This window comes from Siphateles boraxobius, unplaced genomic scaffold (assembly GCF_051911475.1).
Source record: "Siphateles boraxobius isolate OS27281-9 unplaced genomic scaffold, OSU_SipBor_1 41, whole genome shotgun sequence".
NCBI classification, from domain to species: Eukaryota; Metazoa; Chordata; class Actinopteri; order Cypriniformes; family Leuciscidae; genus Siphateles; species Siphateles boraxobius.
The window spans coordinates 5,590,210-5,617,887 of NW_027509042.1; the positions used below are offsets into that span (position 1 = coordinate 5,590,210).

Genomic DNA, 27,678 nt, shown 5'->3' on the forward strand with positions numbered 1-27,678 from the left:
AATTATATTCACAACATTAATTGTAATAAATAAACAAATGTTAAAAATAAAGGATGTAGTAAGGACCCGGTTGCAACAAGGATTTCTGCAAAGAAAAAAATCTTTAGGAAATACTGGCTTGTGTGCATGCTTTATTTGATTGACAGGTCTTTTCCACTTGGCTGACATGCATTGAGAAAGTGGAAATTGGAGAGAGGAAACATCAGGTTTGGCATCTCGAACACACATTCGCACACAGACAAAAAGATTGAGGGAGAGGCAGAGACGGTTCATGGCCGTCTATGATTTGTCCGTATAGCTTTTGAGAGGAAGTAAACATGGATCAGGCTGTCAAACAGACAGGAGGCCGTAGAGTGGGAAAAGAGAGCATGTCAGGTTCCAGCGATGTGGGCAGCTCTTCCTTCCTGTGAAAAGTAGAGCAGAGCTCATCCAATCTTGGCTTGCCTCTTTCTCTCACACGTTATAATATTTTTTCCCGCTGAACTCTAAGTGATGGTTCCGTAGCTCAGAGAAATTAGTCACCTCCACAGATGCAGAGGCGCTGCAGATAAGCCATTGTCTTCTCTCTCCTTACATAGTAATTCTTGACACTGTCTCAAAATGTTGCTTTGGAATCCAACCCACTGCTATGCCCTGTGGAAAAGGCCGTGGGACTGTGCTTAAAATTGTTCTAGAAGCAAACCCTGAGAATGTAATGGTTGAAAAGTTTTTCTGTTTTTGTTTTTTTGCACAGAGTGACTGTGACATAAATATTCAAGATGTCTAACCATATGTGCCTAATTGGCTTAATTTGTAAAGAGCAGCATTTTTGGTTGTCTGGTGATCTATCAATGAGTGTCCAAAGTTAACAATTCAAACATTTCAGTCTCATGATATTATTTTCTAGCATAAATATGACTCTTGAACCTCCTTCAATGTAAGTCTATGGAAAATTTCCTCCACCAGGTCAATATTAGTCTGGAAAGGTAATAGTACACCTCTTCTCAATTAGCCATATGTACAGTATATTTCTTTACTGCCATAAAATCCGGATCCGTGTGAACAGGAATCATTTGGACGATGTTGTTGTCTATACGCCCATTACAGATTTGTGCAAAACTTTTGCGATTCGATAAAAAAACATTGCGAAATGACAGAGTTTCCATTAACCGATGTTATGCGACTAAAACGTCATTTTTTTCCTCTCGCGGTCAGTCATTCCAAAAATCATGGCAACGGATGTTGGTAGGTTTATATGGTTTATATATATATATCTCAGCCACCGCACCAGTCATTATTTTTAATTGAACGAGACGTAGGCGTGTTTTTCAAGCATTAATGGTAAGGAAAGCCCCTTATACTTGTGAGCAGCACATATGAGGTGTTTCTCCCTCCTATCTGCTTCAAGCTTTTGATTGTGGCATTTCTTTAAGGTTTAGAATCCAGTATTCCTGCAATTCTTTTGTATTTTATGAATTTTATAAAGAACTCTGTCTTCTGTCCAAAACATCCACGTCAGCTGACCTGTAAATGCCATTGTTTCCATTTCAGTTTTGCAAAATATTCCTTTTTCGAGTTGCCTGGAAAAACCACCTCAGGCGTAAAAACTTTTTGCGATAAATGGGAGTTTTTGCTAAATTTACGTGTTTCCATTGGCCGTATTTTCAATTTCAATGTGCGCAATTTGAATGGTAATGGAAACGCGGATATTGTCATGTAAACGTTCCCTAATGTACAAAGATGTCCATTTGGGGGAACTGCCCTAGTAACAACAATTTTCTTTATTATTATTATTTGTTTTTTGGGGAGTGTTTGTTGGACTGCTTGATGCTGTTCTGTAAGCTTCTTGGCTCCATAGAAAATCGAAATCAATGAGACGAATGTGTAAAATTAATACTTTCAGCGCAAAAATGTGTAAAATTCCAGCAAGCTCATTTCCAGAAAATCTCATTATTTTGTAAAGATATCTACCTCAGACCTTTAAATTAGGCAAGTAAAGGACACAAAATGTCTTTCCATTATCTTGAATTCTTGTAGTATGATATGACAGATATGAAGGAGACATTGTCAGAATGTTTTAAAAGTCATTAATTCTCAAACAGTAATTCTCAAATCACCATGAATTTTATGTATGCATACATACTTTGCTTATGTTAGCAACAGTACTATTCCAATATATCGGCTAATATGGTAATTTACCGGTAGATGGCGAGTGTCTTGTTTTTGTTTTTGTCAAGTTTTGTTGTTTTTGTCATTAAATATTTTCCTGTTATGGAATCTTTTTTTAAAACATCAGGAAAATATGTAAAACATGTACATTACATTATTGCTTAAAATATTTTTAATTGAATTATTTTAATTTCTTAAAAAATATCACATAAATGATGTGAGCCAAGCCATTATATCATTTAAGAGATGTATTCACAGCTGAACATGTCATCTGTAAGAGAATCGAGAATTAAGGGAAACAAAAGTTTCTCAGGTGAAAGCAAAAGTTTTATGAGATAATGCAAAAGCTTTGAAATATATTATCTCATTTTTTGCCCATTCCCACGTGCCTTTAGGGGCTCTGAAATAAAGTTTAAGCATTAAAAAAAGCATTTATCCTCCATTTTGCTAAAAAGACACAAACCATCTTTGACTTTACTTAGGCTTGACACAATAGTAACAGCCTAAACCAATGACAATGGTTGTTAATGATTGTGTTCCAGGTTCGTTCAATTTCAGCGCTCAATCAAAAAAACTAATCTCAGCACAGTGTTAGACTGCCACAATGGTCATAAGAAATGCTTAAAAGAAGCACATGTTGCGTTTGCCTGCTAAAACTGACAAGCTCAATTGGACCGTGAAGGATTTGATTCCTCCCCCGCAAAATGTGCCAGCGATATGGAATCTTTATGTGATCGCTTGTTAGGTTTTCAAACGGCTCCATTCCAACTAATGAATTGCTTCGATCTTGAGTCCTGACAATCTAGTCTTATCTCTACGTATTCACATATACATATGAGAGAAAACGGCTTGATCAAACGGCCCAAAGCTGCCCTTGAGCCAAGTCCAAGTAGAGGGTGGAGTTTGAGGTGGGGAGGGGGAGAGATAACGAAAGCGAATATTCCGATATCTGTTTCATATTCTTTGTCATAGATCAAGGCTAAGACAAGGCGGCGTGGAATGAATTTATGATCAGAGACCTCCTTTGAAGTTCTTGCTGTTCTTTCAAAGAATTGTCTGACGATGAGTAACTTGAAGACTTTCTATGTTAGGTCAGAAGAAAGTGCCCTGGCAGGTGGTGGAAAAGTGAGAGAAAAAGAGATTAAAATCTTTCCTCTGTCGATCTTTCGATCTCTGCTCTGCCAGCTTATTTATCAGACATGAGAGGGTCAAAAACTGCCAGGGGCGCCCATTTCAATCTGTCAACTCTTCACTGCTGCAGTTTACACCAGGGGACTACCGCCCCCAGCCCTGCCTGACAAGCGCAAAAATGTGGAAACCTTTCACATAATTGTGTGCTTTATTGTCTCATATTCCCCTAATTACAATCAGAGAGGGGTCGTTTCTGCCCAGACAAAGAAATAACAAGCATCAGAGAAAAATAACAACCGATTTGCCGTAGCCTATAATTGCGATTTTCAGCCCCAAATTGCAGCCTAATGATTACAGGCGTGGGGCGGACCTGGCAGAGGTTGCTGGGATGCATGAATACTGCTTGAGCAAGAGAGAGAGAGAGAGAGAGAGAGAGAGATACAAGGAGATGACGTAAAAAGTGCAATGCGAATTAACAGAGAAAAGAAAGTGCAGTCTCTTCAACTATATGCCAATTACATTGTATTTTTTTTTCTTTTTGAAACAATTCCAACATGATCATTTCCATCAATTGTGCCATTAAGTTTTTTTAAAAGTCACTTGGTAAGACAACAGTATCAGGATAGATATAGGTATATAGATGGATGGATGGATGGATGGATGGATGGATGGATGGATGGATTCTGTGTATTTAGATACATAAAATGCATGTTATCAAATTAGCCTTAGCAAGACCATTTTTGTCCCCTGAAAACTTCCATTGCCGTCGTTTACAGAATTAATGGTGATTTGACATTCATAAGAAATGGCAAAAACGGCAGAATTCCCCTGTATATACTGTTGGATATGTTAGCAGACAAAATTAGGGAAGAATTTGAAAAGTGTTTTGAGAAAATTAATTTTCCACAGGGCAAAAGTTCCCATAGTTGAAGAAACACCAAATTAAAACTTTTCCTGTTCCGTCACAACACAACTCTTTATCTGAAAACGCAAAGCCAAACCGAACGTTAAGAGCTGTTGATAACTGACAGTAAAGGCCTTAGGACGTTCTGCGGCATTGGAGATAATGGAGATTTGGGAAAACAGAAAGGGGAAGGAAAAAGGGCTGCCAAACGCCGACACGCTACAACAAACGTGGCATGGGTGTGCGGCAGGAGCGGGAACCCACAGAAGGGGCGGGCAAGTGGGACGCCTCTGAGGCCAGTTCCAGCACTGCCATGATTATGCTGTCAGGAACGTGGGCGGTACATCCGTGACTTGTAATGGTGGAGTACAACTCTACAGCGTATGCTCTCCATTTGCAAACACCTCATGTCTCAATTATATGTTGTGCTCATAGTAAACAAATGAGATAGTCATTACATATATGTCCTGTTTAATTACATAAAATGAATGAAGCAATAAATCATTTGTCTGTAAATTGTACATTTATAGGAGTTTCTACAGGCATTTTAACGACACAATCCTTATACAACCCAAATGTTCTTGTCAGATGCTGATCCTAATGGTTGTTGTGTTCAACTCCTCAGGCTAAAATTTTAGAATAGAGGTGAAAAGTATAACAAAAACATGGTGAGTAATTTCATATCAAGGGAATAGTATAGTATTACAAAGTATTACTGGAGAAGCAGTCAAGCAGCAGATGTCAGCAGTAGTGTGTAAGTGTATTGGTTTCTTGTTTCATTTGTTTTTAGTGTGCTATAGTTCTTGTATTTTGTTAAATAGTAAGGCATGTCTAATACCAGGTAAAGTGGGGTTGTCAAAAGTGACAGTAAGGCATTTTTATAATGTTACAAAAGATCTATATTTCAAATAAATGCTGTTCTTTTCTATTCATCAAAGAATCCTGAAAAAAATGCATTATGGTTTCCACAAAAATGTTAAGCAGCACAACTGTTTTCAACATTGGTTATAATTTTTTTTTTTATTAGCACTAAATCAGCATATTATAAAGATTTCAAAAGGATCATGTGAAACTGAAAACTGTAGTAATGATGCTAAAAATTCAGTTTTGCCATCACAGAAGAATTTTTTTCTCTTGATTTGAATAGACTTTAATCTAAGTTCTTCACAATTTAATTAACAAAACTAGTTCTCACCCTGGCTTGAAAACTAGTTCTCACCCTGAGAAAAATAATAAGCCAGTAAGCCACACTGACTGAAACAATGTGGCTGTACCAGAAATATCATGGATGCCTAAATTCCAAGCGCATCTAAATTTGCCCGTCTATGCTTTCCAAACTTGTAAGTGAAAGTAAACTAATGAGCGGTCGATCTGATATCAGGTAGGCATTGGAAAATTGAAAAAGTCACGCTAAGCTGTTCATCAAAATTTCAGCCTGGGACGATATTTTTCTGCACAGCCCTGGTATATTGAGAGAGCTTATGGTAATATGGTTTGCTTTGAGAGTGGCATATTGAAAATAAGTCCGGTGGGATCGAAAAGAGAGTGTGGAGAGAGGAATGTGGCCCTGAGCAATTTCACTGTGTTTACACTGCGCCTCACAACAAGACTGCCACATAAACTCAGCCTGATGGAGCCCAGGGCAAGCAGTGGACAAACAGTGACCAGCTCACGGACTGTAAGAAATATGCTGAATTCGTGTGCCATCGGAAATATCCTTCCACTTCTGAAGTCGTGATTACCAGTCAAGTGCTTTGTTGTCGGAAACAACAGGAATCATGGGTTTATTCTTCCCTATTTTTGGGTAAATCTTATTAAAGCCAAAATGATATTTAGTGTCCCATTCATTGACCACAAAATAAAAATTCACAGAGCTGTCTAGATAATCAGCTTGCTGACGATTCTGGAAGTTTATACAGGCTATTTCTGCTCTACAATATGCTTCAAATTATGCATTACTCTAATGATAAGACAAGGCAATGTCGCTGTTGTGAAATAACTAATAAAGCATACCTGTCACAGCAGCAATCGTTCTCCCCTCCGTCATGTTTATAGTTTACGGCAGGCTCAACTCAGGAACTCGGATATCAAAATTATCTCCGAGATTCCCAGTGGTAAATACAATATGAGAGGGTGTTCATGTCCATTTTTTACTAGGAAACTCATATTTACGATAATTCCAATGAAGGCAGCATTACTCCTGAAACTCAAGCAACACACAGATGTCACTGGAGTAAAAAACAACTACCGTAACATATACACAATTACATTTGGTGTATTTGCAAGTAGGGATAAAAACAAGAGGTGGAGATATAAATATAGTAAAATTACGAATGAGATCTCTTTATGAGATCAGAGAAATGAGATTAAATGGAGACTTATCCCCTGAGAAAAAGACTCCAGTAATCTCATGTGTCGCTTTTAGAGTTTCAGGGGGAAAAACAATGTCAAACTGCTCTTGTAGATTAGCAAATATACCAAAGTGTGCAAGGAAAAAAGAAATCTCAATGTAATCTCGAATATTTCTCATCAAATCCAACAAAATAATCTTAACTGTGCTACTGATTGAAATCAATTCATTGTATAGCTCTCTACTAAGTCTCATTTTGTCTGTTTTTATTTCTATTTTATCTGTTCACCCAAAGTGTGTGCACATAAAGCCATCTCTCAGTAGTAAACAGTCAAATACACACAAAACTATGTTAAAATGCAAGTCTTGATGAGTATTCATTAAAACACAATATGTTTTAAGTCAAAGTAAACCGTTGGAAAAAATCCATGTGTAACAGTATAATGGATCCATGTGTCAGGTCTTAAAGTGACAGCAGCCTAATATACCTGCGCCAAATTGTGAGATAATAAAATTTCTATATGGCAGTGTTTCCCCAAGGCCCAAGGTATCAATGTCACAATTGTGGCCAGTGAAAATGCTGAGTGGCTAGTAACTTTGGAAAATCACTAGCCACGGTGGCTGGTGAGCAAAAAAGTTAATGTCAAGCCCTGATTATAATATATAAGACATTATTCTATTCAGCAAAGATGCATTGTATTGTTCAAGTGACAGTAAAGGCATTTGCAATGTTTCAAAATATTTCTAACTCAAATAAATGCAGTTATTTTGAACTTCTATTCATCAAAGAATCCTAAAAAAAAGATTTGCTCAAAATATTAATCAGCACAACCTGTTTTCAGAATTGATAATAATAAGAAATGTTTTTAGCTCCAAATTAGCATATTACAATGATTTCTGAAGGACCATGTGACATTTTAGAATATATACAAATTAGGGGAAATATTTTACAACATCACTGTTTTTAATGTATTTTGGTCAAATTACTGCAGTCTTGGTGAGCATAAGAGACTTCTTTCAAAAGCATACTGTAAAAAAATGTCATCAACAATTGTCTCACTTTTTTTATCTATTGTTGATACTTGAATGAAACATAACTGAGATCTCATGAGCTATGAAAAAGCAACCGTTGAGCAATAACATTTTCCTTTGGGGACATTAGGAGTTAGAGAGAGAGATAGAAAAGAAAAAAATGAGAGCAATCGAGAACCGGTGGCCAGAGAGAAAGAAGGAGACTGAGAGAGATGTGTTTCCTGTTTTAATCTCAAAGGAACACACCGTGCAGGATATGGGGATGTTCTCGCTCCGGTGGGAGGCGGGATGGCACACCGACGACTCCAAGGCAACCAATTTGTTTGTTTATTGTCTTGGTGTTTTGTCACGGTCACAGTTCATTGCAGTCTACCTCCACTCCAGCACGCTCTTTTAAATGGCATCTATAAAACATGCGGCCTCTGTCGCCCGTCTTCCTCATCCCTCTCTCATGCACTGTCGTTTTTGTATCCCCCTTTCTTTATCCGTCCCTTTATCCCTTCTCTCTCATTCCCTCCTTCTGTTTCTTCCAGAATCTCGTTCTCTCTCTCTCTCTCTCTCTCTCTCTCTCTCTCTCTCTCTCTCTCTCTCTCTCTCTCTCTCTCTCTCTCTCTCTCTCTCTTCTTTGTCTCTCACTCCTCACATCAGTCAGGCATTATGTGATGGCACAGAAGCTTCCAGGATGCCCACTCACATTCTCTGCGCTCACAAAGCTGCCCTGCTCTCTGCTAAATCCAATCACACATGGAGCTGCATTCAAGAAAGAGCACATCGGCACAGGGAAGAATCACTTGCAAAATATCCGCAAGGTTACGCTGTTGCATAATTAAGGTTATGCGATTTTAGACTAATGATTCCCAACTAGCTGCTTAAGTGGTGAACAACTAAGTCCAGTTTAATGGATTTTCCCTCTAAAAACAATTTAAAGGTGAAGTAACTTCTGCACCACTATAGAGTCATCAAATGGAATTGCAAACAATGACTGTTTTTGAATTGGTTTCCAGATCATTTCGCCTGTTTTCTTATTGGTTGGAGAAAAAGAAAGCTCCGCCCCCAAACTCACATCATTGGATGAGTTGGTTGCTATGTCTGCTTGGCTGCAAACAGTATGATGAGATTTCATACACATATGAATGGTCAGTGTTGAGTAAATTACTTAAAAATTGTAGTATGTTACTGATTCTAAATTACATGAAAAAATTGCAGTTAGTAACTTAATCCATTACATTACAGATTTAATATAATTGACCCTCTAAATAACAAAATCATGGGATTAATCACAAGGATTTTCTGTAGACAGCCATGGTTTATACATCTAGTATAACATTACAATAGTGGGTGGGAGGGGAAATTATTTTGGAAACATTACCATGACTTCTTTTGAAAAATATGCTTTTTATTGCATTAATGCCAAACTGAACATTAGAGTATAAATAATTAGGTGTATCTATTGCCAGCCAGATTCATTTTATTTCAGTTGTCTTCAAAATATAATAATTATTAAATTTAAAAAAAAATTATAATATAATTTAAGGAGTCTGTAAGATGTTTATGCTGTCCAATTATGCATATATTTGATCAAAAATATGGTAAAAGAGTAATACTGTGAAATATTATTACAATTTAAAGGAACCTTTTAAACTGTAATTCTATTTTAAAATAATATATTTTATACAAAAGTATGTCATTTATTCCTGTGATACAAAGATAAATTTCTGCATCATTACTTTAGTCTTCAGTGTCACATGATCCTTCAGAAATCAGTCTAATCTGCTGATTTTCTGCTTAAGAACCACAGGGTTCCAGACTGTGACCATTTTTTGAGAATGTGCGAGTTAAAATGTTATGTGGTCGCATTTGTGCGAGTGGACGCTTGAGCAACAGAACGCCGTTGTATCAGCTGCTGCAGTCCGTAAGTTATGTTCAAAATGAACGAGTAGGCTACATCATGAATACATTTTCCAAACCGTGCTTTTGACTTAGGCTATGTTTACACGGAAACGATCTGAAGAGAAAACGCAAAAGTGGCGCTTTTTATTCTGCGTTTAGACGAGCGTTATCGGGGGGAAATCCGCGTGCATATGGTGACGCAAAAGTGTGTGAAATTCGATGTAGTATGCACTCCAGGCGGCTAGGTGGCAATGTGAAGCACTGCGACACAACAACACCAGTATCTGAGAATATTTTGTACAACTGCTGAAAAGACTCTTGTACGTTTATCAGAGCTGCTAGGGCAACTTGAAGGTCCGACGTATGGCAATAATCCGACATATTGGGGTTATTTTCCTGTAATGGCGCATGCCTGTGACGTAAACACGTACGCGACGAGAGCCATAGTGAGCAGATTTGCGTTTTTACTGTTTAGATGGGAACGCGACGGTGGATCGTTTTTATGATTTCCACTCTGGAGGGTGGTTTCACTTTTTTGCGTTTTTAAGCCTCCAAAACGCCGTCGCCGTGTAAACGAAAGGCACATCCGATAAAATATTTTTACGTTTTCACCCAGAATCGTTCTCGTGTAAACAGGGCCTTATTCTGAATCACTACGGTACTCCTATAATAAGTGTTTATATTCTGACTATTTTATCCCGGGGTCGTCTCGGCTGCGGAGTAGGCCCGTGCCTGCGTGACTCGCCATAGACATTAACGGAGAGAAGTTCCGTCTACAATGTTCTTCCGCAATACATGTGCAGTTTATTTATTGACGAACGTAGACGTCACGCGCATTGCACACTGATGGTGAAACGCGCCAATTACGAATTCACGAATTAAGGCATATAAAAATGATACAAATGGTCTCACGAAACACAGAGCCCCTTCCTCCTACGTCTTTTCAGCGGTTATATTTTCCTCTGTCGAGTGATTACTCTCATGATCGCTCGACAGAGGACAAGGAAATTATTATAAAATGCAGAAGGTAAGGAGTGTGAGATTTATGCTTTTTGTTACAACTATAAACTTTGATAACGAAAAATCTGTATCAGTTTATTATAATACTTTAATCTTTTAAAATGTAATGCATACATTTGAATGTTTAATGATTTTTAAAAGATAGAAAGATGATAATAGACAGATAGATAGATAGAATATGATTCAAATGTAAATAGATAGATTGTATATAATTCAAATGTAAAATGCTTAAAATTACAGATTAAAATTACTGTCCAAAATCCATGAAAATCCTGAAATTTGGCAATGATAAATAATATATTACAGGTATTTCTGCTGCAACCCAGAAAGCCTTTGCTAGCCTTGGTCCATTGAAACCACTATTCATCAGCATGCATTGATTAATCCCATGGCATGTAGCAAAAAAAAAAAAAAAGGTGCGACCAAATCATATGCTGGTGCGACCAACTGAGAAAGTTGGTAGCACCAGTGCAACCAGTGGAAAAGTTAGTCTGGAGCCCTGAACCATCTCTTATTATTATCACTATTGAAAACACTTGTGCTGCTTCATATTTTTGTGGAAACCGTGATACATTTTTTAATTAACATCTAAATACATCTTACATTAAATAACATTTTTTTTTACATCTATTAATTATTTGATGAATAGAAGGTTCAGAAGAACAGTATTTATTTGAAATAGAAATCTTTGTAACATTATACAGTAAATGTCTTCACTGTCACGTTTGATCAATTGAATGCATCCTTGCTGAATAAAAGTGTTCATTTATCTAACTGTGTGGCCATCATTAGGACCAGCATCATTTTCTCTTCCTCTTGGTCTGTGCTGTTACTTGACTGTTTATTGTTATTTTGTAGAGGCTTTGTCATTGTTCTTGCACACACACACAGTGAGATAAGCCACGGCTCCTATGAGCCATCACAGCTTTCTCAATTGGCTACGCAACTGAGCTTTGGACACATTACGTGGAGTGTGACATCCATCTCAATGTGTGCTGTAGCTGCTATATTTGCAGATTCAATGCTCTGCAGTGGCTCTGAATTGGTAATTCAACCATGCTGTTTTGAGACTGCTTTAGTACTTTTAATTACAAACTCAAAGATTAAGATTCGATAGAGGAAAAATCCCCAATGCTGCTTCATTATCCATGCTAGCTCTGCAAGAATGTAAATACCAGGTGGATGCGCTGAAATGAATGAAAACAAGCTAAGTGACGACAGTAAATGAGAATACTGGGGCTTCTTGTTATGGGCATGTTGTCATAACAGCTAACAAGGAATGTTTTTAGAACCTTGAATAACGTTAACAGAATAATGTTAACAGAACGTTCTTTCAAAGTTATCAGGGTAGGGTTGCACCAGCCATTCGTAAGTTCTTTCTTAAATTGGAACGTAAAGTCCCACTAGAGGCTTAGTAACTACTAGCTAGTTTGTAACTAACTCTGTACTATATTCCGTTGCACCATTTGTTCGTAAGGCAGAACGTAGATAGTAGGTCCTAAGCTCTCCGTAAAGTAATGCGTAGTCGCATATTATGACGTTTAGCCTCGATGAACCAGTAGCAGCCTTCAAATAGGTGAGCAGAAGTTGTGTTGAATTGCCGTGAATTTCAGTTTATCCTTCATTCTAACAACTTTTACCTCACGTTACTAACGGTAAAAATAAGTTTCCATTAAATACGATACTTGATCATAACATAAGTGTTCCCTTTCGTCCTGGGAACTCCGACGTGTCGTCAGGGTAGTTCTCTGACGAATTGGGATCACGCTAGGGAGCCAATTGCCTTCGAGATAATTAAAAACGAGCCAATGGACATTGGCATGCAAGATTTGCATTCCGCGACCCGCCTACCAGCGCGGGTATAAAAGGCGGAAGTAAACATTGCGCAATGCTTTTTGCTTCGGAGCCGTCCAGTATGTCTCTCTGTTGAGCTAAGCTGCTGTCTCTGAGAAGTTTTAAAACCAACGAGTCCTCTTTGGAAGGAGAAAGGATCCTCGGTGCTGGTATCACAGTGCTGTTGAGCGACCATCGCTTCCCGCAGCCGGCCGTTTCTCTCTTAAAAAAAAAGAAGCTGTTTTAACGGCTGGTACTGGTGGTGAGTGCAACACAGGTGCTTGCAGTTTCCCCGTTGTGTTTGCCGCGGTGGTCCCTCTGTGCCTCGGCACATAAAAGAGTATCTTTTTCCTATCTAAAAGAGCAACACAGGCGTTTCGCGTCCTTTTCCGGATGTCTTTCACCCGAGCGTTTCTGGATGCGGTCGACTTCTCCCTAAGGAAGATGGTCATAAACACTGCCTCTCGTGTTTGGGCTTAGGGCACGCTGAGGCATCGTTTGTGAACGAGTCGTGTTCTCATTGCGGGAACATGACTCTGGCGATGCTGCGTTCGAGACTGCGAACCATGAAATATGGGGGAGTCCCTTCAGAGAATCCCCGATCTAGTTCGTCTGCCGGTTCAGTTCAGCAGACGGCTACTTCAGTGATTCCTGTTGGTGAGCGGATGAGGGTTACCGTGCGGAATGTCCCGTCTGGTGAATGTCCCGGCGGGGCTTCCGGGACCACCTCGTGCGGTTCCGTTTGTCTCCTTCAGGGCACCGCCTGAGGATCAGATGTTGATCGCGGCATCGGAGGAAAAGCGGTCATCTTCTGGTGATGACTCAGCGGGTCTACCCCCTTCGGGCGTGGTGGCTGCGGCTAAGCCGGATACAGAGATGGCCGCTATGCTTGAAAGGGCAGCTGCGAATGTTGGGCTCGTCTGGAACCCTCCACCGGGTCCCGAACCTTCGCGGCTGGATGATTGGTGTCTCGGAGCGGGCCATGCTGTTGCCCCGCGGCCTGCTCCAGTACCATTTTTCCCTGAAGTGCATGAGGAGCTTAGGAAGTCTTGGCTGGCCCCCCTTGCGACCAGGCGTAGGCAACCTCGCTCCTCCTTCCTCACCACTCTCGATGGCGGAGCGGCGCACGGGAACGAGGGAATCCCCCCAGTGGAGCGGTCGGTTGCGATGCAATTGTGTCCAAAGACCGCTTCCTCCTGGTGGGGTGCCCCTTCACTCCCCTCCCGCGCCTGTAGGTTTTCCTCTGGTCTGACCAGGGATGCCTACATGGCGTGTGGAGATGCCGCTTCCACCCTGCATGCCATGGCGCTGCTGCAGGTCCACCAGGCCAAAGCACTCCATGACATGCAGGAGGGTGGTCTCGACCCGGGATTGCTGCAGGAGCTGCGTGCGGCGACGGACCTCGCCCTCCGGGCGACGAAAGTCACCGCACGTTCCCTGGGTCGAGCGATGTCCACTTTGGTGGTCCAGGAGTGCCACCTGTGGCTCACCCTTGCGGATATGCGGGAAGCAGAGAAGAACAAGCTTCTCAAGTTCCCCATATCCCAAGGGGGCCTCTTCGGCGACGCGGTGGAGAGCTTCGCCAAAGAGTTCTCCACCGCCCAGAAGCAGTCAGAGGCGGTACGGCACGTCCTGCACAGGAGGCGGACTGCTGCTGGTCCGTCCTCTGTGGCCGTAGAGCCTCCGGCTGCTCGTCGCCGAGGTCGCCCTTCTGCGGCCGTTCCTCCTTCAGGGCAGCAGTCCACCCCTAGAGGACGGAGGTCTGGTTGTAAGAGGGCGGCCAAGCCCGCTCAGACGCCTCCCGCCCCTTCCCGTAAAAAGAAGGCCGGGAAGCATCCCTGAGACGGAAGACCTGGTCGAGGTTCTGGATCCTGCTCTTTCGGAGGGTGCCCCTGCACGCCTCCTTCCCCCGGGGGAGGGCCGGGCGGAAAATCTTTCTTTCCTTTTTGTTTCTGTTCCGCCGCTGGCCACTTGGTCAGCGGTACCCACATTTTCTTCCTCCTCCAGGTCATCCACGGCCGAGACTGGTGGGCACACAGTCTCCCCCGTCCAAGAGGGCCATAACGGCAGGGTGTGCCGCCCCCGAGCGCTTATACCCCCGTTCCCCTCTTCCCAGTTTGCGGATAGCCGGTCTGCGGCTGGGCCCGGAGGCGCAGAGACCAGCACACGAGGAGGCAGCAGGGCCTCATTCCTCGTCTCTCCCCCTCCCCTCGCCACCCGGCAGTCCGCAGCAGAAGGTGGAAGCAGGTTGGTGTCAAGCACGCCCAGACCCCACTCTTGGTCGCTACAACGCCACCAGACCCGGGTCCCTGTCTTCCACCTAGCTGCCCCTCCGCGGGTACGCCGGTGGTCCGGGTGGTTTCGTTGGGGCGGTACCTGGAAGCCTGGCTAGCGCTTCCGAGTCCGTCCTGGTGGCTCATCCGCACCATTCGGTTCGGCTATGCAATTCGGTTTGCACGCCGGACCCCCAAGTTCAGGGGCATCCACTTTACACGTGTGCGGTCGGTGGACGCCCCTGTCTTGCGGAAAGAGATCGATGTCCTGCCGGCGAAGGACGCGATCGAGCCGGTCCCTCCTGCCGAGATGAGGTCCGGGTTTTACAGCCCCTACTTCATTGTACCCAAGAAAGGCGGTGGGTTACGACCAATCCTGGACCTGCGAGTCTTGAATCGGGCCCTGCACAAACTCCCGTTCAAGATGCTCACGCAGAAACACATTTTCGAATGCATCCGTCCCCAGGATTGGTTTGCAGCGATCGACTTGAAGGACGCGTACTTTCACGTCTCGATTCTTCCTCGACACAGACCGTTTCTTCGGTTTGCTTTCGAGGGTCGGGCGTATCAGTACAAAGTCCTTCCCTTCGGGCTGGCCCTGTCACCCCGCGTCTTCACGAAAGTCGCGGAGGCGGCCATTGTTCCCATGAGAGAACAAGGCGTTCGCATCCTCAACTACCTCGACGACTTGCTCATTTTAGCTCACTCGCGAGATGTATTGTGCGATCACAGGGACATGGTGCTTCGGCACCTCAGCCGGTTGGGGCTTCAGGTCAACTGGGACAAGAGCAAACTTTGCCCCGTGCAGAGAATCTCTTATCTCGGTATGGAGCTGGACTCGGTCGCCCGGACTGCGCGCCTCACAGAGGAACACTTCCAGTCAGTGCTCACCTGCCTCAGGTCTTTTCGAGGCAGGTTCCTCTGTGCAAGGTCAGGGAGGACGAGGAGCAGGTCCTTCTTGTGGCGCCGTATTGGCCCACCAGAATTTGGTTCACCAAACTCATGCTCCTCGCGACAGCCCCTCCTTGGCCGATTCCTTTGAGGAAGGACCTTCTTTCTCAGAGACGGGGCACCCTATGGCACCCGCGTCCAGACCTCTGGAAACTCCATGTCTGGTCCCTGGACGGGACGCGGAGGTTCTAGGTGGTCTACCACAGGCAGTGGTAGACACCATCACTTCCGCTAGAGCCCCCTCTACGAGGCGCCTCTATGCTTTGAAGTGGAACCTGTTTGTCGAATGGTGTTCCTCCCGTCAGGAGGACCCCCGGACTTGCCCTATCGGTGTCGTGCCTTCCTTCCTGCAGGATGGGTTGGAGCGGAGGCTGTCCCCCTCCACCCTCAAAGTGTATGTTGCAGCAATAGCCGCGCATCACAATGCAGTGGAAGGTAAGTCCCTAGGGAAGCACGACCTGGTCATCAGATTCCTTAAGGGTGCCAGGAGGTTAAATCCACCTCGTGTTTCGCACTCTGTACCCTCTTGGGACCTTGCACTGTTACTTAGAGCTCTTCAAAGTCCTCCCTTTGAGCCTTTGCTGACGGTAGAGCTTAATATCCTGTCCATTAAGACAGCGCTCCTGTTGGCATTGGCCTCTTTCCAGAGGGTCGGGGATCTGCAGGCTTTTTTTGGGCTCACGTTGTGTTGATACCCTGGCTCGGATATGTGCCCAAGGTTCCTACCACTCCCTTCGTGGACCAGGTAGTGAACCTGCAAGCGCTGCCCCAGGAGGAGGGAGACCCAGCCCTGGCTTTTCTCTGTCCCGTCCGTGCCCTGCGGGTTTATATTGACAGAACGCAAAGCTTCAAAACCTCAGATCAGCTCTTTGTCTGTTACGGAGGCCAGCAGAAGGGGAAAGCCATCTCACAGCAGAGGTTAGCCCACTGGTTAGTGGATGCTATCACCCGAGCATATGAGTCTCTGGGTGAGCCTTGTCCTCCCAGGTTGCGCGCTCACTCCACTAGAGGTGTTGCCGCTTCCTGGGCTTTGGCTCAAGGCGCCTTGCTGACAGACATCTGTAGTCCTCTCTTGAGGGAACGCTTTACCAGTATTATCCAATGTCCACTGTGCGGGTCTTGCGGAACAGCAGTGCGGTTCCCGTGCGAGCTCCCGCAACTTAATTCAAGAAACTGCTGCAGGGTAGCTTAGCCGGGCGCTAGAAGGGGCAGCACCATGGCGTTTTATTAGGGATCCCAATTCGTCAGGGAACTCCCCCGACGACACGTCGGAGTTCCCAGGACGAAAGGGAATGTCTCGGTTACGTATGTAACCCTCGTTCCCTGAGTACAGGGAACGGAGACATGTCGTCCCTTCGCCATGTCGCTGTACCTTCGCGGAGGACTGAACACTGTTCGGCTCCTCAGCGAAAAGCACTGCGCAATGTTTACTTCCGCCTTTTATACCCGCGCTGGTAGGCGGGTCGCGGAATGCAAATCTTGCATGCCAATGTCCATTGGCTCGTTTTTAATTCTCTCGAAGGCAATTGGCTCCCTAGCGTGATCCCAATTCGTCAGGGAACTCCCCCGACGACACGTCGGTTACATACGTAACCGAGACGTTTTTATAAGTAAATAACATTCAGAAACTGTATTCAAAATGAAATAAGCATCAATAAATAAATATTGATACAAAAAACATAAGATATTAGTACGTTTATGGATTATGACTGATATTTGACATGCACAACATGGACCGATGCACACAGCGGCGCTGTTTAGGACGAGTTGGTGTTAAAGAGCCGCTAACAAAGTTATCTTTTCACATAATGTTCTCTCTCTTAAAATGTAAGCGAGTGTAAATGTCAGCATTATCATATATGTCTAAAGATTTGAAGTATGTCAGGTAAAAGAAGAGCTTATTGATGCAGTTTAGTCTGTCTGATATTTTATTCCAACCGTTACTCCTGATCGGAGGCTGCCTTAAATATTTAGTTGGAACGTAGAGTTACGTTTAAACTAAGTTTAATGGTGCAACGTAAAAATATTTAGTAGTTCGTAAGTTGTAACTTTGTTCCCATTTACGTCAAAACTAGGCTAAGTTGTAACTTACGCACAGCTGGTGCAACCGGCCCCTGGTATTTAATAACGTTTTGCATAACCTAGAAAAACTGGACGTTCATCAAAAATAATGTTTTTATAACTTAATGGGAAAATTAGCCTAGTGAAAATACATTTAAAATACATTTATTTAATACTAAGTATACTACAAATCCATTAACATATTTACTGACATTATCACTTCACACTTACTGATATGAATATTATAATTACACTTTATTTAGAGTATATCTTTATTGCATAATGCACATTTCTAAAATATTAAGCCTAAAATGTGTTTTAATATGACTATTAGTAAGGATAGTATGATCTCTATAATATCAGTGTTTAAATGCAAGATATGTACCTAAAGTATACTTGCAATAGTTCCACTTTAGCACAATCAAATATATATATGGACTTCAGCACTATTTCTGGATAACTAAAGTGCATTGTAAAATTAGTTGTTCCAATTTAGCAGACTTAAAGTATACCAATTTATTATACTAAAAGTACAATTGCAGGGTATGTATATTAAGTACATAAATATGCAAATGTATTTGTAGTATACATATTTCAAATACATTTTAGTATATTTACTTTTCACTGGCAAAAGCAGAGCATATTTTTGTTAGCAGATACATCTAGGTTTTCCAGCTACATTTAAACAGTGAAACATTTATGAAACACTATTTCAATTCATGAGACAACAAAAAGGTAAAGGGTAACATTAGGGGTGTGACATACACTCTACTCACGAGACGAGACAATACAAGATATTGGGTTCACGAGAAATGAGACGAGATGATTTTGACACCATTTTTAAGAAATCTTCCATGATGAAATATATGACTAGAAAAATAGTCTTTTATTCGACTGAAAATCGCAAAATGCAAAACAACCCAGATGCATTTTGAAATGTTTTAACTAGGGCTGTCACAAGTGATTATTTTAGTTTTTATCGGTTGATTATTTTATGGTAAGGAAATAGAACTGTGAAATGAGCAATTGCATTTAAAATGACTTAAATACATATGTAATAAAGAGGCAATAATAATCGGTTCAAATGAAGTATCAAAAGCAAGTAATCATATGGTTTTATTGAACATCCTATCTAACCCAACACGTTGCACGAGATCTGGTCATGCCCTAGATAACATATAAAACACTGGTCTTTTGACTAAAAAGCTCTTATTTGCTGAGCCCTTGTTACAAAGTCCCTGTGTTTCATCCGTTCCTTGCTAACAGAGACCAGACTGGCTGCATGATTTCAATTTGACACAGCAACAGTATGATTGCACCGAGCCGAGCCTCATTTCTGAGGCAGGAAGACAATGGCAAATCTATCTCGCATCGGTTGCAGTTCCCTCTCACAAGCATGCAAAGCAATATCTCCAAATTACAGCCTCTAGAATTCGACAGGCTAAAGGTCGAGGACACGACTAGAGCGTTCTGTTCCCCAGGAAACAAAACAGGCTGGACGGCCCTCTCGCACTTCTGCCTCGTCTCTGCAATAAATCACCTGCCATCTCATGCATGTGAAGTGATCTTAAACACCCCTCCCTCCAAACAATGATGATCTATGATCACTCGGTGTGGCTAGAAATATAAGTTGTATCAATATAGAAGATGCAGAGACATTCTCAACTGGTTTCGCTTCAGGACAATGAGTTTACATTAGACATCAGGAGGCAGAAGTATACAAAAAGTAAATTAAAATAAGATGTAAAATGTAATAAAACTATCACTTTTGCATATTGTTGGACATACGAGACAGATAAAATGTCCAGAACTGGATGCAACCCATATGAAGAGGCAATGGATGGAAATCTATATTTATTTATTTATATGTATAGATATAACAAAACAATATATATATATAATCATATTATAACTTGCATTAGAACTGCATTAAGACCTTCAAGCCATTTATAGTTTGTGGACCACCACTTGAGAACCACTGATGTAAAAAACAAAAAGTCAGCTAGACACCACCTGCTTACCAGAAGCTTCTATTCCTGAAATCATTGTGCAATAGCAGAAGTGATTCATGCACCTGCTTCTTACACATACGTACACTTGCAGAGGAAAACTCAAGATATGCTTCATGTGTAGTTCACAGATCCATTAGTCTTGTTCTAATGTTCCTGACCTTAAAAGCAAATGTTAAGTCCTGCATAATTGCTAGTGCAAATGTCTGTATAGAAAAGCATCTTGTCATCCTATTACTGCTAACGATTGCCGCATTGACCTGCCTTAGAGGAAGTCTGAGAGCTCTTCCTACGTGCTAGACCGCCATCTATCTATATCTCACAGATCAGAAGGTCACACGCTCTCAAACGGATAGTACCTGAGCTTGACCACGGCTACAAACGAGAAATATCTGTTCAAATCTAACTGGCCTTTACGATCTTGTCAGAGGAAGTGCTTAGAAAAGCACTCTTCATTAAAATGCTGTCATTTTCAGTTTGGGATTTCATGTTCATTAGTAGAAAAACAACATTGTTCTTTGTAAGAGGAAGGAGAAATGCCAGGGATTATTTTCATCTTGTTAAGAGCAATATTCTGAAAAATATGAAAGCTACTTTTGCTGCAACCTCTAGTAAAGGAATGGTTCCCCTAAAGATAAAATGTCTGTCGTCATCAAACCTAGAATGACACTTCTTGATGATCCAGTTTCGCATGAATGCAGGAGTGAATGAGATTTGAAAAAGATTTCCAATGAATGCTACCGATCCCGATCTGAATTCTGACTTGTGATGCAGTCCGAATCATAATCACACTGTGTTCGTTGTCCAGAGGAGAACTGGCTCTCCAACTGATCCTGGTTTCTCCCAAGGTTTTTTTCTCCATTCTGTAACCTAATGGTTCCTTGCCACTGTCACCTCTGATTTTCTTAGTTGGAGACACTTAATATTATTCAACAATATTATTGATCTGACTGTACTGACGCTGTTGACTGAGCTGGACGACAACATAACTCCTTTTTAGATTAAATGAACTGATTTAATAATTGATCATCTTTTCAACAGAACTGAATCAACACTGAGCTGAACAACATACAAAATGCATAATTTTCATGTTACCACTGTAAAGCTGCTTTGAAACAATCTTTATTGTACAGTATAAAGCGCTATATAAGTAAAGGTGACTTGACTTGAATAATAGCTTACATTTTGGTATTTTCCTCAAAATATGGCTTCAGAAGATTTCAAATCTAGTCATAAGTCATATGAACTGTTTTATAGGGTACTTTGTTGCAATGTAAATAAATAAAAAAACATTGAATAAGTTTTACAGGAAAATACTATTCCAGCCTTTCAACATCAAAATTTCCCATTTAATTCATTGTGTTGCTGTTCTAATTATTTGTGAAATTTATTAGCAATTTCTTTTGAAAATTGTTTCAAAGTAGATGCATAGAAATAAGCAGCCAGGACATTGTGCAAAAGTCTTCTTTTGAGTTCATACAGGTTTTGAATCAATGACATGATGGTGAGTAAATAATGAATTTTGAATTCTGAAGTTTCAGAATTTGTATTTATGAGTGAACAATTCCTTTAATGATTGGATTAATCAGAATCAGAAAGTGTGCTTGTCTTGCACACACAAGGAATTTTTCTTTGGCCTTGTTTGATAACCAATTCTCTCAGTGGCGCGGTAGAAAATGATCTGAAACGCCAATATGTGGGTGAAAGCGAGCGTCTGTTTCTGTAATGCACTGCGATCTGTCATCAGACTGTCAAATGATGCTCTGAGATGCGAGACAGATTGCAATGCTGTGACCTTTGTTTGCGTGACCCGGAGAGCATAACCAATTTAAGTTGCCCAGCAGACACATTGACTTTAACAGAGCAGCGCCACGTTTCGCAGTGAAACAAACCGGAAAAAAAAAATCCGCAGCTGCCCTTTGGTCTGTCTGTCAGCAATTCCCACAAATAACACGGCACAATAAAATCATCGCCCAACAGGCCCACAGGCGTTTTCAAAGGCTGCTGACGGCGATCTATAAAGCACAGTAATGGGTCACTTGTCATGGGGCGTGAAAGGGAAGATCTACGGCGGCTCTCCAGTCGCTCTCCTGGGAGCGCAATTAATCAAGGGCGAATAGTATCAGCATGCAACAAAAGCCGTAAGGTTATTACAGCCGCTGTTCTGCTGGATGAAATGCGATGATAGCGCTAATTGCAAAAAACAGCTGACCGCACACGAGACACGGAAAGCAAGATGAAGGGCAGATGAAAAGGATGGAGACAAAAGGAGGGGATGTAAAAGGAGGAGAAGTTGTGCAGAGAGTTGGTGAAGTCAGGGCCGGCCCTGCTGACAAGATAAGCAGGGGTGTTCGCTTTCATTTCTGCTGCTCTGCTCTTGTTTTACGGCATGGTTCATTTTCCTTTTGACACTTCCTTTTGAGGATTTCATTACAGGCTATAAGCGAATAAGCTATGGGTCTTGATTACTAACACTCTGACTGCATCTGAAATCTCATACTCTCTTGAGTAGGTACTTATTTTGAATAAGTAATTACTTCACGACCGCTAAAAAAAGTATGTTCTATATAGAATGAATGTGTACATGTAATCTGGACGTACTACATTCGCCATGTTGTCATTATCATGGGACCTACCAGTGTCAGTTGCGTCGCTTCACCATCATTCATAAATCCTCTGCAGTGGCCTCGTGGGAAAGTAAAGTGTCTCTTCATACTTTGCACGTGACGTCACAAGTAGTGGCTGGCGGGCAAGAACGTCGTTCTCTAGCAACGAAACCCAGTGAACTAATCAAGGATCTTGCCAGGACATCGCCAGTTTTAATATACAAAAGTTGGTGTTTTGAGGTGTAAACGACATGCCAGATAGTTGTTGTGCGATTGGATGCACTATTATTCAGCATAATCGGGTTAAGAACGTGCATGTAAATGCGCTCATTCCCTGAAAGTGAAAGTAGAAACGAACTGAGCTTTCAGCATCTGTCGCTGCATTAACGCCGCATTCTCTCAGAGACGACGATGGATATAACGGTATAGCGACTATCTTAATTTACTGGCTTAATATCTTCTCTTGTGGATCTACATTAATGACAGTAAAAAATTTGAAGAATATTTCTTTTTAAACAAGTTTTTGAAGCTGCTTTTGATTTTCACAGATGACAGAGTTGTGCTGTTCGTGAACTAAAGACTGTTTTTAGGCCTATATCATTTTAGTGATATTATTAATATTTACTAATTGTATTGTTTTTAGTGTATTAGTGTCATTAAACGTTTTTTTTAATGTGCTTTTGAAACAAAATAGCCTCACTATACTGGCTGGCCACTGTTTGTTGCCATTTTGTCAGCGTTTGTTGCCCCCCCAGGTATCCATGGTAGTCACGTGACTGAAAATTTCTTGTGATTTCGGATGCAGCCATCTCAGTGAACCCATGGTTTTTACATGATGTTGGATCAGTTTTATAAAGTTGTAAACATTTGTAATGACACATTTGTATAATAAAAAAGGAAGAGCTGTAGTTAATTGTCACTTATTGGACTGACTAGCCAAAATGAAAAAACAAGCCCCAGAAATTAATAAAAGAACACATACAGTATTATACAGACAATTTATATTTAATGGTATTTGATGATTCTTATATTTCATTTAATGGATTAAAGGGAAATGTTTTCCAGAAACACTTTTTGTTATGCTGGTTGAAACTCTCTTCACGTCCAAAGAGAAATCAATAATAGAAGTGGTCTAAATATTAAAAAAAATGTGCATGCATCTTCTTTGGAAGACTCAGGACCAAAACATTTTCATCCAATCGTAGCATTCGGACAGAATGTCTAACCTGCCTATCAACCTATGTATTCAGAAACCTGCTCATCATCAGTATGTTCCATTATGAGGCTATGCAGAGTTGTAGACAGACAGTCACAGAGTGCCGAAGAAAAAAAAAAAGTCCCTTTTTACAGTTCCTTCTGAGCAAAAGTACGAGCTTGTACCAAAAAACTACTTGTCATTTGGAAATGTTGGCTGCGTCTGAAAGCTTAGGCTGCTGATTTGTTGCCTCGCTGCCCTATCAGGCAATGACTCTGCAGGAGGTACCACACAAAACTTATACAGCATAAGGCTTTAATGATCTACAACAAATTAGAAAGAGATTTAGTGATAACAAAGCAAATACTTAATTACTTCAATAGTCATTTCTTGCTGGAAATGAAAAAGTTGGTCACACAAACTGACCACCACCTACAACTTTCAGGCGCCATATTTATTTCTTCTCTCTACTATCATGGAATCGAGCACGCAGGGTTGTGGGATACCATAGTCAGTGCATGATACATCTGTGCTGCCTTCAAAAATGAATCAGATGAAAGTATCTCAGGGTGTTTAGACTTAGTATTGACTTAGTATTCGGACGTGCCTCGTTGCCTTCTCTGTATCCGGCCTGCAGAGGCAGCATTTTTCAGCTGTCAGACACAGCCGCTGCTGTGCTATTTAAATCTGTAGGCATTTTTTGCACTGTTGATGAATAATAGTGAAAAGGCATGCCAGAAAACACTACTTATTTTGCCAGTTCATGAGGAACGTTCGTGACAAAACTTAATTTCTCATCATTCTCTGTCGGCAGCATGTGAATGATAAAATACACTGATAAAAGATCAGTTACACTCCTGTTGTGCAACCTTTGCTGTTCACTTTGTTACAATAGCGCTAAAAGGCTTCCTAAAAGCCTTTCTTTGTCAGAATGTGAAAAGAGCTAAAGTTATATGAAAGTGCTTATCTATGTCCATTTACTTCCAAAAATATCACTTAAATGAACCAAATCACTTGTGAATCATCCGATGCATCAAATCACATATCAGAATTACGACTTCAGAACTCGAAATTTCTCAGAAGGCTTTGAATTTTGATGATCTATAGAACAAATGTAAATGAGCTTTAGACAACCAAGTGAATATTTAATAACCGCAACACAAGCTGAAAAAGTGGCATTCATAAATTAATTTACTTTCAACCGCTCCATCAGATGCCATTTTTATTCTTTGAACCAACCACTGAACTGAACAGATTTATGGAATCGTTGTTAGTGAAGTAGACATATATATATATATATATATATATATATATATATATATATATATATATATATATATATATATATATATATGTACTAATGACTTTAAAAACCACTAGATGGAGCAATATCAGTAAATATGAGGTTAAAATCAACATGAAACAATTGCTGCGTTTCATATGAGATAAATTCTGAAGGGCACTTCAGAGTGAGAACAATCATGGCCAGCATACTGAAGTGCTCAAAACTGGCCACTTCAATGGGAACCTTCAGAATGACGGATTTTGAAGGGAACTACCGATGGACACTTCGCTCCCATGATTCTTTGAGCAGGAAAGCCGCGTACACAACCACTGCGCCTCCAGGATGACGCAGAAGTGCGTTCTAAAGAACAGTTTTTTTTTTCTTCGTCCCTTCTAAGCTCTCATTTTTTAAAGGTAAACCCTTCAAAGGGATTAGGGCATAGGGATGTGCCCTTCGGAATGGAACACAGGGAATGTTCAAAAAGCATTTTACTTCAATAGTGTGACTTGGGGAAAACCACATAACTCATGCAGTTACAGTACAGTACCTTTTACCTCTTACACATTTGTGGGTAAGTACAATGAAAGTGCACATACTGTAAAATAAAGTGCAACCAAAAAGTGTAGGGAGGGACTTCATTTGAGATTGGATTGGTTTTTAAGGGAAGAAGTTAAGGAATGTCAGGCAAACTTTGCGGTTCCTGGATTATTTCCCACAGTACTGCCTGATAATGATAAGGCAGCATTTTGAAGATTACGAACACAGTCATTGAATTTATTTGCAAAGGTGCACCTGTATACTGTGGCCTGCAGCATAGATGCTGACTGACTATAATAATACTTGTTCAGTAATTATGGGTTATGTGACATTGATCTGCAACCCCAACAACAATCAACAATCATACAGACCCAAACAAGCCGATTAAACTTTCACACCCACCAGCACAGAGGATTTCACATCGATCGCTGGGTGTTCCTCATGTGTTACACCATATGTCCAACTTTACTGGACACCATCATCTCTCTATTATTAACTACCCAATCCATCCACATATATCATCATCAGCTCTGGTATTCTCACTACCATTACCATCTTCATATCACCAGCTCTGTATCATTTATAAATCAAAATTCCACAGTTATGAAATAAATACATAGCAAATCTGCATCAATACACTTTAAATCAGGAATAGGTAGAGTAGCTGTCAATTATGTTAATATATATATATATATATATATATATGTGTGTGTGTGTGTGTGTGTGTGTGTGTGTGTGTGTGTGTGTGTGTGTGTGTGTGTGTGTGTGTGTGTGTGTTGTTTTTATTATTTGTTTAATTTGGAACTAAAATTATAACAATATATTAAAAATAAATAAACAATTATTATAAAATCTCATACCATTTCCAACATCCTTTATCTCTCAGTAACTCAATTGTAGGCTGCATCGCATTTTTCTTATTTCAAAGCTAATTTATAATATAAAATAATGTAGGACTTACCTGTCGTTGAGCCGTCAATAAAAGTGAAGGGTTAATAACGGTCTCATTTGCTTTTCATTGTCAGAAGTAAAACCCCAGCAGTGGCAAAGACTGATAATTTCCCTTCGCGCAAAAACGATCCAGAGAAAAGCATCACCTACAGATTCAAACAAGAATGCAAATCAAATTAAAACGATTCCTGCACCAGTCCAGAAAGTCTCAAATGAGTCCTTCAAACTCCCACTCTCCAAAGTTCCTTCAGATGCGTCTGAACTTTGCGCGCTGGAACGGATCTGAATAAGCATGGATGGTGAGATATTTAGTTGCAGTTATTATAACGAAGGGTTCAAATATCCATTCTAGGCTTCTCATGTGGTTGTGAAGTGAGGGCTTTGGGCTGCTGCAGTCATGTGTTCAGGATGGCTGCTCGCTGTGTTGTGTGGAGAGGGATGGTGAGGTGCTCGACTCGCCTGCCTCTCAAGTGTTCAGCACTTCAAGCATCCGGAGGAACCCATGGGAGATCATTCTGTGCGCGCCCGGCGCTGTGGAGAAATGGCGCCCCCTGGTGGCTACTGACTCGTTACACGTGATAAATGAATGTCATCGCCATTGGATTACAAAATATAGGACCCATTTACATCTGTATGCAGGCTTATTTCCTCCACATATGACACTTTTATTTCATAATTATGACTTTTTGTGAAATTTCGCTATTTTATTTATAAATATGATTTTTAAGTCATAATTTTGACTTAGTATGTCAATTTTGCCTTTTTATGTCATAATGAATTCGCTTTTTTTCACTTATGTGCTTCCAAATGCTTCCATACATTTGTCTACATGCGTATATCTATGTAATAAAAGTAACTACATACTAAGTCATAATTATGAGCTTAAAAAGTCGAAATTATGACATACTAAGTCATAACTATGAGATTTAAAAAAATCGAAATTGACATATAAGTCATAATTTTTACTTTTATATCATAATTATGACTTTTTGTCATAATTTCTACTTTGTATGTATAATTATTACTTTTATGTCATAATTTCCGAATTTTATTCATGATTATATGACTTTTTAATTCATAATTTTGACTTTAATGTCATTATTATGATCTAAGTCATAATTTAGATTTTTCATCTCATAAATATGACTTCGCATTAATAGTTTCGACTTTTTACGTCATAATTATTAATTAGCGTGATATTTTTCCCCCTTGTCTGGTGGAAATGTGCTTCCATACATTTGCTTAGAGGCATATCTTTTCATAATAATACTTGTGATAAATATTTAATATTAACATATTTTATAACAGTGCTATTATCTGTGATTAAATGTGCTATTATCTTAGAGCTACAATTTTGTAAAAATTGTAAAAAACTCAAAAGAAATATTATCATTGAAAAATGTCAAACGAAAACAAGCATTCTCGTTTTTAAAAACTCTAGCATAATTTGTTTGCAGATGTAACTTGATTTGAGACTTTTCACATGCAAAGAAGTTAAGTTT

The 27,678-nt window shown here is 40.7% G+C and overlaps 1 protein-coding gene across 1 annotated transcript in view; it reads right to left on the reverse strand.

The window, feature by feature from the left end:
• Positions 1-26,606, reverse strand: part of tafa3a (TAFA chemokine like family member 3a) — a 114,841-nt gene extending 88,235 nt beyond the window's left edge. The window contains exon 1 of the mRNA XM_077197983.1: positions 26,187-26,606. The gene's annotated coding sequence lies outside the window, so the exon portion shown is untranslated. The remainder of the gene's footprint in view (positions 1-26,186) is intronic.
• Between the last annotated feature and the right edge of the window lie 1,072 nt (positions 26,607-27,678).